This window comes from Callospermophilus lateralis, chromosome X (genome assembly GCF_048772815.1).
Source record: "Callospermophilus lateralis isolate mCalLat2 chromosome X, mCalLat2.hap1, whole genome shotgun sequence".
NCBI classification, from domain to species: domain Eukaryota; kingdom Metazoa; phylum Chordata; class Mammalia; order Rodentia; family Sciuridae; genus Callospermophilus; species Callospermophilus lateralis.
This window is the reverse complement of record NC_135325.1, coordinates 124,353,624-124,368,507: the sequence shown is the minus strand read 5'-3', so window position 1 is coordinate 124,368,507 and position 14,884 is coordinate 124,353,624.

Genomic DNA, 14,884 nt, shown 5'->3' with positions numbered 1-14,884 from the left:
TCATATCATTTAATAAGTGATAGAACTGAGATTCAAACTCAAGAGGTATGGTTCCAAGAACCCATGACCTTAATCAATATACTGTGACACAGTTTGCTTCCGCTGATGAAGTGTCTGTAGGTCATCTCAGCCATACAGAGTATATCTCCCTCTTAGGAGATGCAGGAAATAGTAAAAGAGCAAAGAGCTAATAATTTAGATGAAAGTCATTAGTCTTAGAAGTACAACTTTGATTCCATTGGGATAGAAAGACCTTAAGAATCCATAGAAATGGAGGTGACAGTCACAACCATGCAAATCAGTCAGATAATAGCCTGGAAGGAATATATGCAGGTAAAATATTGCCCTGGGAAGTATGTACCTGAACTTGCAAGGGCACTTGTTATAAGGCACAATATACCAATCAAGGCCATTTTATTCCCTTTAGGGGTCTAGAGAGAGTGTCATGCAGAGAATGCCTAGCAGTGTGACAGGAGTACCTGGAAGATCCTGGTACTGGGAGCCTTGCTATGCATACAAGTATAACAGAATCCCAGTTATAGCCTAACCAAGAATCAAGTCTATGGATGTTAAGAGAAGAATGAGCAAACAGGTGCTATAGATCCAAGATGATTGGCAGGTAGAATCTCAAAACATGAAAGTTAAACTCCATAAGCAACATATGTCAGCAAACCAGTTGGATGCTGATCCACAATGAGAGATGGTTGGGCTTTGCTAGGTTGTGTCCTGCCTCCTGTAGCAGGCCTTCTGAAGCAAGCAATTGTGAATTATAGTTACAAGATGAGAAGCCTGCTGATAGACCCATTCTTGAGTATGAAAAGAGATACCAATATTCTTTCTTGCCTAGATATTGTGAGATTCTCAAGGGTTCTTGCATCTTTCTCATATTTTACATATATATGTTAGACTTAATCATTATATAGAAAACAAAAGCAATTTCAGTATTTTTAACATTTAAATTAGGCACAAACTCAGCTATCACACCACTATCAAAATTGGTCTTAGATTTCAGTGAATGAATCTTTTACAAGAAGAATTAAAGAATGTTAGTTTACCAAAAATGGATTATCCGGGTTAAGAAGTTAAGTTATAGTGTCAAGAAACAAAAAAATATCCACCAATGGAATTCTTTTGTTTTTTTTTTAGTTATATATGACAGGAGAGTCTATTTTGACATATCATACATACATGGAGTATATATTATTCTAATTAGGATCTTAGTCTTGTGGATATACATGATGTGGAGATTCACTCTGGTGTATTCATACATGTACATAGAAAAGTTACATCAGATTCATTCCACTGTCTTTCCCCAATGTAATTTTAAGACAACAGAATTTTAAGAGGAAATGAGAGAGAAATAAATTTTTGAGAGAAACAAAGTTCACTGCAGAACCTAAAATAGTATCATATGAAGACTTGGTTTTAGAGGCCATTACTAGAACTTTGGGAAAGCCCCAGATTAAGTACTATTTAACCTTGGAGCAAGGAATTTATACACAAGAGAAGAAATCATTTACCTTAAACTATATTCTTCCTAGAAAATAAACGTGAAACATTTACAAAAGCACAAAAATCAGATCAAGGGCATGGTCTTTGTGTTTTGCAGACCAGTTTATACCAAACAACAGATTCTGTTGATTTCTGGCTAAGTACCTCTTCATCTTCTCTTCCTTCTGTCTCTCTTTTCCCTTCCTCCAACCTCCCCTACATCAACTCTTGACTCTTTGGTGATGAATCTCAGAATAGTTAATACATTCTATTCCAAATTGCTTTTGGCTTCCTGGTATTGACTGCTTTTAGGAGACATTTTTCTTTCTCAATATGTGTAGTCAGGAAATATTTTTAGAAAAGTAGATTAAAGGTTGAAAGAAAAAAACTCAGAAGTATTTTATTATCCTTTGCTCCATTTAAGAATTATTAGTACTGGTTAAGTACTTTGAGCTTCTCTTACTGACTCAGGACTTAATCCTGCCAGAGCCTTATTTTTCATTTTATTTTCTACTGGACTATGAGCTCCTTGAGGTCCAAGCCTTTGTGCTATTCATTTCCATTTTTCCAGACTCTAAGACAAGAGGAAGTGCTCTACAAAGTATTATCTAACACATCCTATCCTTATTGTGGCTTTACTGCTGTCTTTTAAATGGTCAACTGGTCAACTTTGAGAGATTTATAAATTAATTAAAATATTTATTTTTGAATTACTACTGTTCTAGGGACCTGCTTTTATCAAGTCCAAAGGCAAGAATGGAAGTCAAATAGGCAAGCTATTTTGGTGAGATGACTTCTGGGAATACACAGGAACAGACCATACCTAGGTGAACAGTATCAGGGGATATTTCTTACAGGTAATATTTGAACTGAGCATAGAAGAGTGTGTAGAATGTACTTATCTAGGGGAAACAACAGAGAACTGAGCAGGAGTAGAAGCAAGTGTAAAGGCACCAAGGCAGAAGAGGGCATAAAGGTTCAGGAAGTGTCATATCATTCAAGATAACTGCAGTTAGGTATGGAATGCAGAGACGAGGTTTGAGAAGTAGTGGGAGCCCAGATAATGCAGAACACTATACGAGAGCTTGAGGGAATTAAATTTGATTGTGTGTGCAATGGAGAATGTCATCAATTTGCAACTTATGACCCTGATAGCACTATGTGGCATGGACCATGAGCTGCTGGACCTGCTACAGAGAAACACATAGGAGGATATTGCAGCAATTCAGGTGAAAAATGGTGACTTGGATAAAGATAGTGCCAATGAATATGGAAATAAAGAAATGGGTTTATGAGGTTGAAATAAAAAGAATCACTTAGATATGGAAGGGTAAGAAAGGAAAAGACTCATGAGTGATTCAGAAATGATGATGCCTATAAAGTAGAAGGAAGTAAAAAGATGAACAGATACATACAGGGTAAAGATTTGGATATGAATTTGAAGGACATGTAGTACATCAAAGGTGAGATGGTATCCTTTGGAGGTTGGATAGAGAGATAGGCATTCAGGAAGGAAGTACAAAAGGTATGGATTTTTTTATTGGTGGATATTAATTATATAACATTTTGAGGCTTGTTGTGGCATATTTGCAAATGTATATAACATAACTGGATGAATCTCTTTTCCCATTACCTCTCCTTACTCTTCTCTCCCCTTCTCCTTGATCTCCTTCCTCTAATAGTATTGAAGAAATAGACTTGATTGTCATTAGTGTAGAGATGATACTTGAGATGGTAATATAAGGGATCAATGAGGGAATGAGAAAATGAGAGACTAGAAGACAGATCTGATCAACACTGATGTTTAAGAAATAGGTAAAAGTAAAGAGCTTCTGAAAGAGACTGAGGTGGATTAGTCAAGAGAGGCTGTCAGCTGTTAAAACCCAAGGTGATAGATTTTTGTAATTGAAAAATGACCCCAGGCTTCTTCTGCCTTCTGTGTTCCCTTGACACTCTGGTTTTAGCTCCTAGAGATCAACTGTTTTAAAATTTCTTGCAAGGTTGGCTATGCATTTATGAGGACATTTGCTTTAATCTATCCAGCATCTTGGTTTATGGAGCAAGAAAGTATTTCAGAATACCTAATTCACCACACTGCTGGGAGTATTCCACTGTATTACTTTTAAAATTAAAAACAGTTGGTTACAAGTTAATAATGGGAACTCATGAAAAACTTAAAACTAACATCATCCTTAATGGTGAAAGATTGAATGTTTTCTTTTAAGACTAAGAACAAAACAAGCTAGGTAAGCTGGCACATGCCTGTAATCCCAGTGACTCAGCTGAGGCAGGAGGATCACAAGTTCAAGGATAGCCTCAGCAAGTCAGTGGGATCCACACACACACACACCATAACATTTCTATTCATTGTTTTACAGGAGATTTTTGTTAGTGCAATAAATAAACAAGAAATAAAAACATCCATATTAAAAATAGAGTCAAAATTTTCATTTTTTTCAGATGACATTCTGATCTATGTAGAAAATTCTATTATTTCCATAAACAAGAGTGGAACTAGTAAGTGAGTTTGTCAAGGTTGCAGAATATAAATAAATATAAAATCACCTACATTTCTATGCACTATTAATGAGCAATTGGAAATTGAAAACAATTCTTTTTATAATATAAAATATGAAAAATGTAGTGATAAATATGAAAAATGCTATTGATGATACATGTAACAAAAACTAATAAACATTTTTGAGAGAAATTAAAGAAGGTGTCTTCTATGTAAGTGGAGACATATGTCATGTTCATACACTGAAACACTCAAAATTATTAAGATGTCAGGTTTTTCCACATTGTTCTATAGATTCAATGCAATCCCAATAAAAATATTGGCACACATATTTGTAAAAAAAATCCAACTTGAAATCTAACTTTCAAATTCCCATGGAAATGCAAATGACCCAGAATAGCCAAAAGAACTTTGAAAAACAACACATTTGGAAGACATACTCTACTGATTTCAAGAGGTACTATAAAGCCATAGTAGTCAGGACGGAACAGAATCCTGAACACACCCATATGTGTGTTATCAATTGATTTTTGATAAAGGTGCAAAGATAATTCAGTGCAGAAAGTATGATTTTTCAACAACTAATACTGCTAGCACAACTGCATAGTCAGATGCAAAAACAACACCAAGCAAAAGCCTAAATCAAACAAAACTCCAACTTAGATCCTTACCTTGCAGCACATAAATAAATAAGGAGAATAAATTATAGACCTAAATGTGGAAACAAAAACTATGATTTCTACCAAAAATCAAAGGAGAAAATCTTTGAGATTTTGGTCAAGCAAGGACTTCTTTGACAGAGCATAAAAGAACATGATCCATAAGAAAAATATTTGATAAACTGGACATCATCAAATTTCAAAACTTTAAGTCTTTGGGAGGCCAAATTAAGAAAAAGACAATTCATTTGTTTGAGGAAAATATTTCACAATTATGTATTTTATAGTGAACTTCTTTCCAGAATATATAAAGTAAAATTAGCTGACTACAGTGATACATGCATACTAATGTTTATAAAAGCAGAATTCAGAATAGCCAAGTTATGGAACCAGCCCAGGTGCCCATCAACAGAGAAATGGATAAAGAAAATGTGGTATGTATGCAAAATAGAAAAATGAAATTATGTCATTTGCCAGTAAATGGATAGGACTGGAGACTATAACTTGAAGTGAAATAAGTCAAGGATCATATATGCAGAAGATGAAAAAAGGAAGAAAGATGGATAGAGAGAGAGAGGGAGAAAATAAAAAGGGGGCTGTCATAAAAATGGGAGGAGTTCAATAAACTACAGGAAGGGGATTGAGATTTTTTTGTTTTATTAGAGGGAGGAGAGGGGAGGGCATTGGGAAGGTAATGTGGAAGAGCTAGATCAAATTATGTTATTTGCATGTAAGAATATGCAAAATGAATTCCGCAATTACATATAATCATAATGCACCAATAAAACAACTTTTTTGAAAAAAAGATAATTTGTGGCAAATAAACACATGTTCAGGTATAATTAGTTGTTAATAAAATGCACATTAGAACCTCAATGAAGTGAAACTACCTCCTCACTAGACTGGCTAAAATTCAAAATATCAACTTGAACAAGCATTGACAAGGGTGCAGAACAAGTGGAACACTTATACACTGCTGTAGGGAATGTAAAATGGTATATATTATTTTTTGGAAAACACTTTGTAAATTTCATTAAAAAGTAAAACATGCATCTACCATGTGAACCAGCAATACAACTCTTGGGTGTTTCCTTGAGTAAAGAAATCTTATGTTCATTCAAAGACTTGTAAAAATTATTTATAGTAACCTTATTTTTAATAGCCCCAAACTGGAAACAACCTAAATATTCATCAACAGATTAATGAATAAACAAATTATGGTATGTAAACACAATGGAATATCACTGAGCAATAAAAATGAACTATTTCTATGTGCTCTGCATGGATGAATCTCAAGAAAATTATGCTGATTGAAAAAAACCTAGACAAGAATTTGTACATGTTGTATGGTTTTATTTATATAAAATTCTATAAAATGTAAACTAGAAAATAGTGACAGATAACAGACCAATGTTTGGGAATTTGGGCATGGGAGGAATGGAAAAATGGTTACAGAAGGTTGAAGAAATTTTGCAGGGTGATAGATATGTTTACTCTCTTCTTTGGGGTGATAGTATGTACAAAACTTAAATCATATTGTATACATTAAATATGTACATTTAATTGTCAATTATACCTCAGATGCAGAAAACAGTTGATTAAAAATGATATACATGTTAAAAACCAACAAAACCAAGGGGCTGGGGTTGTAGCTCAGTGGTAGAGTGCTTGCCTTGCATGCGTGAGGCCCTGGATTTGATCCTCAGCACCACTTAAATATAAACAAATAAAAATAAAGATATTATGTCCATCTACAACTAAGAAAAAAAGATAACAAAAACAAGGTCCAACTGACTACCTGAAACAGAAACTTACAAATTTGTAGCAATCTTCACTTTATCTTGCTTTTCCAAATTTAGTCAAATTTCTATGTAATCTCAGATTTATAGATGGATACTATCCTAGAAATACTTTTTTTTTTTGCTTTTTTCTCTATCTTTATGAATCTAGAATCATTTAAGAAGTTTGGGAGTGATTTTAAATTTTTCTATAGAACAACATATTAAAAAATCAAGTGAATTACAATACAGGATATTGGTGCTGGCTTAAACCATAGCATCTTTTGTTCTGCAAGGATAATAACATAAACAACAGTGAAACTGGTTTAATCCCATAAATAAAGTGATCAGAGATGCATAAATTGGATGACTCCCTTTATGGACACAATCTTTAAAAATGACCCATTTTACTCTTAGAAACCCACTCTCATTTGGTCTATTTTAATCCTCCCAATTTGTCTTAAAGCTGACATCATTTCTACTCTGCTCTAAGTATTATAATGGCTTTTGGCCAAAAGCAATACAATCCTGATGTGATCAGAATATCAGAAAAGTGTTCTAATAAGCAGTCAAACGGCAGATTTGTCATAGATGCTCTATAAGATTTGACTCAACAATAGAGTGTTTTCTGCCCTGAGTCTTGAGGATTTTATGACATCTTATACTCCATGAGTTCTTAACCTAGAGTATTTCATCCCTTGAAAATATGTGTATATGTGAATTTTTCTGTAGAGAAAATTCAGACTTTTCATTACGCCTTTTCTTTGCTCCCTTACTTTGTAGTTATACTGGTCATACCCCCCTCTCAACTTAATTCACTCATAAAGTTATCTTTCTATGAGTTTAGGGGACACTGTGGGCTTCCTGTTTGAAAACACAGTCATAGAAATGAACTTGAAATCAGTTATTCTAGATCTAGTTCTGATTCTTTCATGTTCTGTGTGTGACTTTGGTCAAGTTCCCTTCACTGTGTCTTCAAGTTAAGAGGTTAAGTTAAATGGACACTCAGATCCAACTCTTCCAGATCCAACTTCCCAGGCTTTTTAGTGTTTTCCTTTTTTTTTTTTTTTTGACAAAGGCTCTGCATCAGGGTGATATATTTCTCCATCTGTTTTGGCTTTCTAGCCTCAATCAGTACAGTTGCCCTGCAGTGTCAAAGAGAAGGCCTTAACAATGACAAGGACTGCTGCCTTTCCTCTGGAGGCAGCAGGTTCTGCGGCATTTTATCTCCTTCATATTCTTTGACAGACACTGAAACTGAGATTCCATGATGGCATGCCCCAGAGCATTTCTTCATTGTTTTGCCAAATACAGATCAGGATTAATATCTAGGGATTCTGACCTTACGTCCAGTGCTTTTTCCACAGAACCTTTCTTTTTTTTTAATTCATATGTTCTTTTTAGATACGCATGAGAGTAGAGTGTATTTTGACATATTATGTATACATGGAGTATTATTTAATCTAATTAGGATCCTATTCTTGTGTTGTACATGATGTGGAGTTTCATTATTGGTACATTCATATATGAACATAGGAAAGTTATGTACAGTGCATTCTACTGTCTTTCTCATTCCCATCCCCTTCCCTTCTCTTCATTCACAGAAACTCTCCTGTTAAATAAATTGCCAAGCATAACACCTTATTTTATGTGGCCATGTATTCATCCATTAAAATAATTGTGAATACCTAGTATGTGTAAAGTACTGTACTCCACGCCAGAGAAAATACCTCCAGGAGCAAGCCATCTCTGCCCCAAGGTGATTCTGGACTATAAATGAAAGGTTGTTTCATATACTACTGGCTTGAGCTTAATGCAGCAGGACAAGTTGATTGTTACTGTTATGCCCATCTCCACACACTTACCCACCTATATTTAGCTAACTAATACCCAAAACACTTTAAAATGGAAGGAACACAGCATTGAATGCAATTTTGTTGATTTGACTAGAATGCACAAACAATCATTGAGCACCTGCTGATTCAATCCTAAGAAAAATGGAATTAATCACTAAAAGGGAAAGATCAGGTTCCCACAGAGTAGTTCTGTGATTATTTCCTATAAACTGCAATCCCATACTAACCATAAACATCCCTTCCAATGGCCATTTGCATAATGCATTTGACTCTCACAAGTGTCTAAATTAGGAGGGCAGGAATTGTTATCTACATTTTACTGAAGTTCAAAGTGCCTAAGATGTGTTTGACTTGAAGATCCTGACTTCTACCACCTTATAATTCTCTATTCATTTTTGATGAAACTATCACTTAGAGCTGTTTATTTTCATCTATAACAAGGGAATGTGACAATCAACATATCTAACCAACACAGTTTTCTGCCTGGTGAAAGAAGAGTATTTCAGCTATTTTGGGAAGGAGATTAAAAGGAGAGGGTGATACACAAAGGAATAGGTACAAATAAGGTCCAAGATCAGGAGGTTGAAGAGGTAGAAGACACCTGAAAAAGTCACCTGTTTTTGGTATGCATCAGAGTAAAGCCAGGCATAAAAAACAAGACGAGCAAGGTAGTGCTAGAGAGCCAGGGTGATTGCAAATTCTAGAAAAGAAGTCAAGGTGGGAAGAAGTAGGAAAATGTCATAAGCCTTGGTCAGCAAATAGCCAGGTTAGCAACAACTGCATAGAGAAGTCAAAAGTTTTAGGAATTTAACTTGCACAATTCAAATACGGCTCCTGACAAACATGGGATGGTGGGGGAAGGAGGGTGATTGATGCTGTTTGTAGATGAATTTCTGGCCTAGGGTGGTCATATGAGGCAGAAATGTGATCCAGATGCTGCCACAGTTAGTCTCATTCCCCAAATCCTTGAGTCTTGAAAGAAACTGTCCACGTGTCAAATGATTAAAGATGGGCATTTTGTTTAGATCATTTTACCCATTTATTGATTGGTTGTTTGTTTATTAGCATTAAGGTTTTTGAATTCTTTATATATTATGGATATTAATTCCCTGTTGAAAGAGTAGTTGGCAAATATTTTCTCCCCTTCTGTAGGCTCTTTTTATTTTTTCAAATTTTTATTTATATATTTTTTGGGGTACTGGGGATTGAACTCAGTAGCACTCAGCCACTGAGCCACATCCCCAGCCCCATTTTGTATTTTATTTAGGGACAGGGTCTCACTCAGTTGCTTAGCGCCTCACTAAATTGCTGAGACTGGCTTTGAACTTGCGATACTCCTGAGCCACTGGGATTACAGGCGTGTGCCAATGTGCTTGGTTGGCCCTTTCGTAAAAAATTTCCAGTAGAATCCATTTTAATACAATTACATATGCATAAATATATCTTAATATAATCATGACCCCTGTCTTGTGGATGTAAATGATGGTGAGATTTACTGTGGTGTGTTCATATAAGTATATAGGAAAGTGATGTCAGATTCATTCCACTGTGCTTCCTATTCCCATTCCCCCTCCCTTTCTTTCACTTCCCTTTGTCTAATCCACTGACTGTCTTTTCTTCCCTTCCCTCCTTATTGTGGGTTAGCTTCCACATATCAGAGAAAACATTGGCTCTTTAATCATATTCTTAATCATTTACTTTGTTGTGCAGAAGCTTTTTAATTTGATGACATCCCACTCTTGGTTTTATTTCTTGAGCTCTAGTCTTATTAAGGAAGTCAGTGCCTGAGCAAATATATTGTAGTGTTGTCCCTATATTTTCTTTTAGAATTTTCAGTGTTTCTAGTCTAATTCCTAGGTCTATCATCCACTTTGATTTGACTTTTGTGCAGGATGAGAGATATGGACCTACTTTGACTCTTCTACAAACTGGATATGCAGTTTTCCCAGCACCATTTGTTAAAAAGGGTATCCTTTCCCCAATGTTTTCTCTAATGTTTTAACACCTTTGCTAAATATCAGATTGTTGTAGGGAAAACGAGGCAAGGCACCAAAGATAGCAGGAAACAGTATTATTTGGCTGCAGCCAGGTTCAGAGGGTACAGCCTTTGCTGTAATCAACCAATCCCCTGAACCCTGAGTTCAGGGAGTTTCAGAGTTTTATACCCAGTATGTAAGGGAGGAGCTCAGAAGTGCACAGTCTGCAGAAGTTCACATAAACTTTCACTGTTCTGGACAAGTTAACCCTTCAAGGACCACACCTGAGAAGGGGGGAGCTTCTTCTCCCCTTTCTTTCCTCCCCCTGCCAGCTGTTACCATGGGCCCATTTGTAACTTATCTTAAAAATGTAGACCTCTCTGTGAAGCCCAGCTCAAGGCCAGAGGCTTTGTTTGCACATTTCTTCAAAGTACTATACTGGATACGTTTGTGAAAAATTAGTAAGGGGGTGTCTAGCACCTGGAGTGCTGGTATCTTCTCAGCCAGTGGCCAAGTAAACAGGGCAACACGAAAATAGCAACTTTATCTACAATGGACTCTTGCTGACAGTTCTAAAATCAGCCATGGTGAAGAGGGCTTTTCTGTGGAGAAAGGGGGTGCCACTTCAAGATGACTGTATCTATGTGGATTTATCTCTCTGTATGTAATCTATTCCATTGATATTAATGGCTGTTTTGATGCCAATAACATACTTTCTTTGTTATTATAGCACTGTAGTACAATTTGACTTCAGATACTGTGAAATCTCCAGCCTAACTTTTCTTTCTCAGGATTGCTTTGGTCTGTTTCTCTCTCTCTCTCTCTCTTTCTATGAAGAATGTCTTTGGCATTTTGATGAGTACTGCATTGAATCTGTGTATTGTTTTGGTAGCATGACTTTTTTTGACAACATTAATTCTGCCTATCCAAGAATATGGGAGGTCTTTGCATCTTCTGAGTTCTTCTTCAATGTTCTATAGTTTTCATTATAGAAATCTATCACCTCTTTGGTTAGATTTATTCCCAGTTTTTAAAATTTTATTTGTTCTTTTTAGAAGATCTATGGAACTGTGAGCCCCCAAATAAACTTTTTCTTCTTAAAATTGTTCTTGTCAGGTCTTTTAGTCATAGCAGAGAAAAAGCTGATAGAACAGAAATTGGTACTGAGAAGTGGGATCATTGCTGTAACTAACCTGACCATGTTAGTTTAGAAGCTTTTGGAGTTTTCTGAAATTTTGGGAAGGGATTTTTAGATATGTAGCAGTGCAAGCTGAAAATGCTTTGATTGTTGTAAGTGGAGCTAAGGCTGATTCTGGTGGGAGTTCAGAAGACCACAATGCCAAGTGGATGGTGGACTTGGACAGTGATCAAGAAGTTCCAGAAAAGGAGGATTCTATTGAAAACTGGACTAGAGGCCATTCATGTTATGTCCTGACTGAGAAGTTGTCTGAATTTTTCCCACATCCTGAGACTTTCTTTGAAGCTGATTTAAAAATGGATGGACTTCTTCTTCTTTTTTTTTTTTTTGATGGGGGTGGGTACTGGGGATTGGACTCAGAGGCACTCAACCATTGAGCCACATCCCTAGCCCTACTTTGTTGCTTAGTGCCTTGCTTTTGCTGAGGCTGGCTTTGAACTCATTATCTTCCTGTCTCAATCTTCCAAGCTGCTGGGATTACAGGTGTGCGCAATCGCACCTGGCCAGGGATGGATTTCTTAATGTGGCAGGAGAAATTTCTAGGCAGCAAAACATTCAAGCGGTGGCATGGATATTGCTGGTGACTTTTAGCCAAGTTTCTTTTGTTATTCAAGAGCAGAAAACAGAGCAGAAAGATTTGAAAAACTTGGACCTGAAGGGTGAGATTAAAACAGAGGCTACAGTTGTTAGAGATTAATACCACTAAAGAAATGCTAAAGACTTTGCCCAGAAACAATAAGAAACATGGCTTGAGGGCATCTCAAGGAATTAGCAAGACCTACCCATCTCCTGCCAAAGAGAGTAGATGTAAAAATTCTCTTGAGAAGATACCTGTAGGGCACTGCTTGCACAGGGCTTCCTAGGAATTTTTTTTTTTATTGGTTGTTCAAAACCCTACAAAGCTCTTGACATATCATATTTCATACATTAGCATACATTAGCTTCAAGTGAGTTATGAACTCCCTATTTTACCCCAAGTACAGATTGCAGAATCACATGGGTTACACATCCACATTTTTACATAATACCATACTAGTAACTGTTGTATTCTGCTACCTTTCCTATCCTCTACTATCCCCCCTCCCCTCCCCTCCCCTCCCATCTTCTCTCTCTACCCCTTCTACTGTAATTCATTTCTCACCTTGTTTGTTTTCCCATTCCACTTACAACCTCTTATATGTAATTTAGTATAACAATGAGGATCTCCCTCCGTTTCCATGCAATTCCCTTTTTCTCTCCCTTTCCCTCCCACCTCATGTCTCTGTTTAATGTTAATCATTTCTTCCTGCTCTTCATCCCTGCTTTATTCTTAGTTGCTCTCATTATATCAAAGAAGACATTTGGTATTTGTTTTTTAGGGATTGGCTAGCTTCACTAAGCATAATCTGCTCTAGTGCCATCCATTTCCCTGCAAATTCCAAGATTTTGTCATTTTTTAGAGCTGCGTAATACTCCATGGTGTATTTTTTCAATGTGCTCAGCCACCTGGGAACTCAGAGGCTGCTGCAGCCAGGGTCCTAGGAGGCATGGCTACTATTGGAAATGGCCACAGAGTTTGGCATAATGCGGGATGCTGGAGTTAGGGGGCCATGGAAGCTTCCACCAAGATTTCAAAGGAAGACCTGGGAGGCCAGGCAAAGTGCAGCAGACTCAGAGTCCCTGCGGGCACTCCCTGAGAAGTCAGTGTGGAAATGTGATGGAGGAAGCTGAAGTTGCAGTGGAGACCCCTGAGATTAAGAAATGCCAGTAGCATCCCTAGGGCAATGTCTTAGGAAACCTGCAGGAATTGAGCAGATACAAGCCAACAGAAAAGCTGCTTGGGCCACAGGGGTAGAGCTATACAAGGCCTTTGGAGAGAACATCAAGATGCTATGTGCCCCAGATGCTAAACATGGAACTACAGGACTTGTTTGTCCAGCTGGATTTCGGTCTTGCTTTGGTTCTATCCCTTCTTTCTATACCCCTAATTTTGCAAATGGAAATATTTACTTTGTACCATTATATACTGGATACTTGTAAATTGCTTTTAATTTTACAGGAGCTCACAATGTGACATTGCCTTGAGCCTCAGAGAAGACTTTGTATTTGAACTTTGGGCAATCTTGAACTGTTGAGACTATGAGGACTCTTGGGAATGGACTAAATGTATGAGGTCTTTGGGGCCAGAGGTAGAATGTTATGGTTTGGATGGGGGGAGCAACAATCTCTTGTTTGAGACAATGTAAGAATGTTTAGAGGAGAAATGCTAAGTTTATGAGAGTCTTAACCCCATCAGTGAATCACTGATGGGATTAACTAAGTGGTAACTGAAGGTGGGTGGGGTGTGACTGGAGGAGGTGAGTCAATGGAGGTGTGCTTTTGGGGTATATATTTTGTATCTCGTGAGTGAAGTCTCTCTCTCTGATATGTGATCATCATGTGAGCTGCTTCCCTCCACCACACTCTTCTTCCATCATGATGTTATGCCTCATGTCGAGCTCTGGGAATGGAGCCTGCTGTTCATAGACTGAGACCTCTGAGACTGTGAGCCCCCAAATAAACTTTTCCCCCCCAAATTATTCTTGTCATGGTTTTTATTCACAGCAGTGAAAAAGCTGACTAAAACATCCTTTCTCCAATTTCTCTTCTTGGGCCACTCCTGTGTATTTAATAGATCCTCCAATCTACTAATTTGAAAAATCATAGCATTGTTATGTAGATCTGCCCTTTAGTTGAACTTAAACCTAATTCCTTGTTACTAACTATTGTGTACTACTCCACCTTTTTAATAATGGATATTGAGACATTCTAGTTCTTGCTCCCCAAAATATTACTTCAGTAAACACTCTTTTATGTGTCTCCATTGGAATCTAAGTGAGTTTTTCTTGGCATATAATCCAAGGCATAAGGTGGTCTATCATATCTTTTGCCTATCTTCACAGTGGAATTTCTGTCTCTTACTTGGTATGTAGAAGAGGTTTCTTGCTCATTCTAGATATTAATCCTTTGCTAATTTTCAACATTGCAAATATCATTCTTATCTTCCTGTTAACTTTGTTGTGGTAACCACTATTGAACATAATGCTTTAATTTTAGTATAGACAAATCCATTGCTTTTTCACCTTATTTTTGTGCCATCAAAGGCTTAAGAACTCTTTTTTGTATCATGAAGTCTCAAAAATATTATTCTTAGTTTGCTTTTCTTATCTTTATAGTTTAATTTTTACCTTCAGATCTTTAATCCATTTGAAGTTTATTTTTATACACAAATAGATATTCAAAGTCTTATTTCTCCATGCACTAAGCCAGTTTTGTCAATAATATTTGCTAAATGAAAACTAACTTATAATATCAGCTCTATCTATACTTGGACCACTTAAATATATGGATGTTTTTCCAGGCTATTTTGTTCTATTGAATTAATTTTTA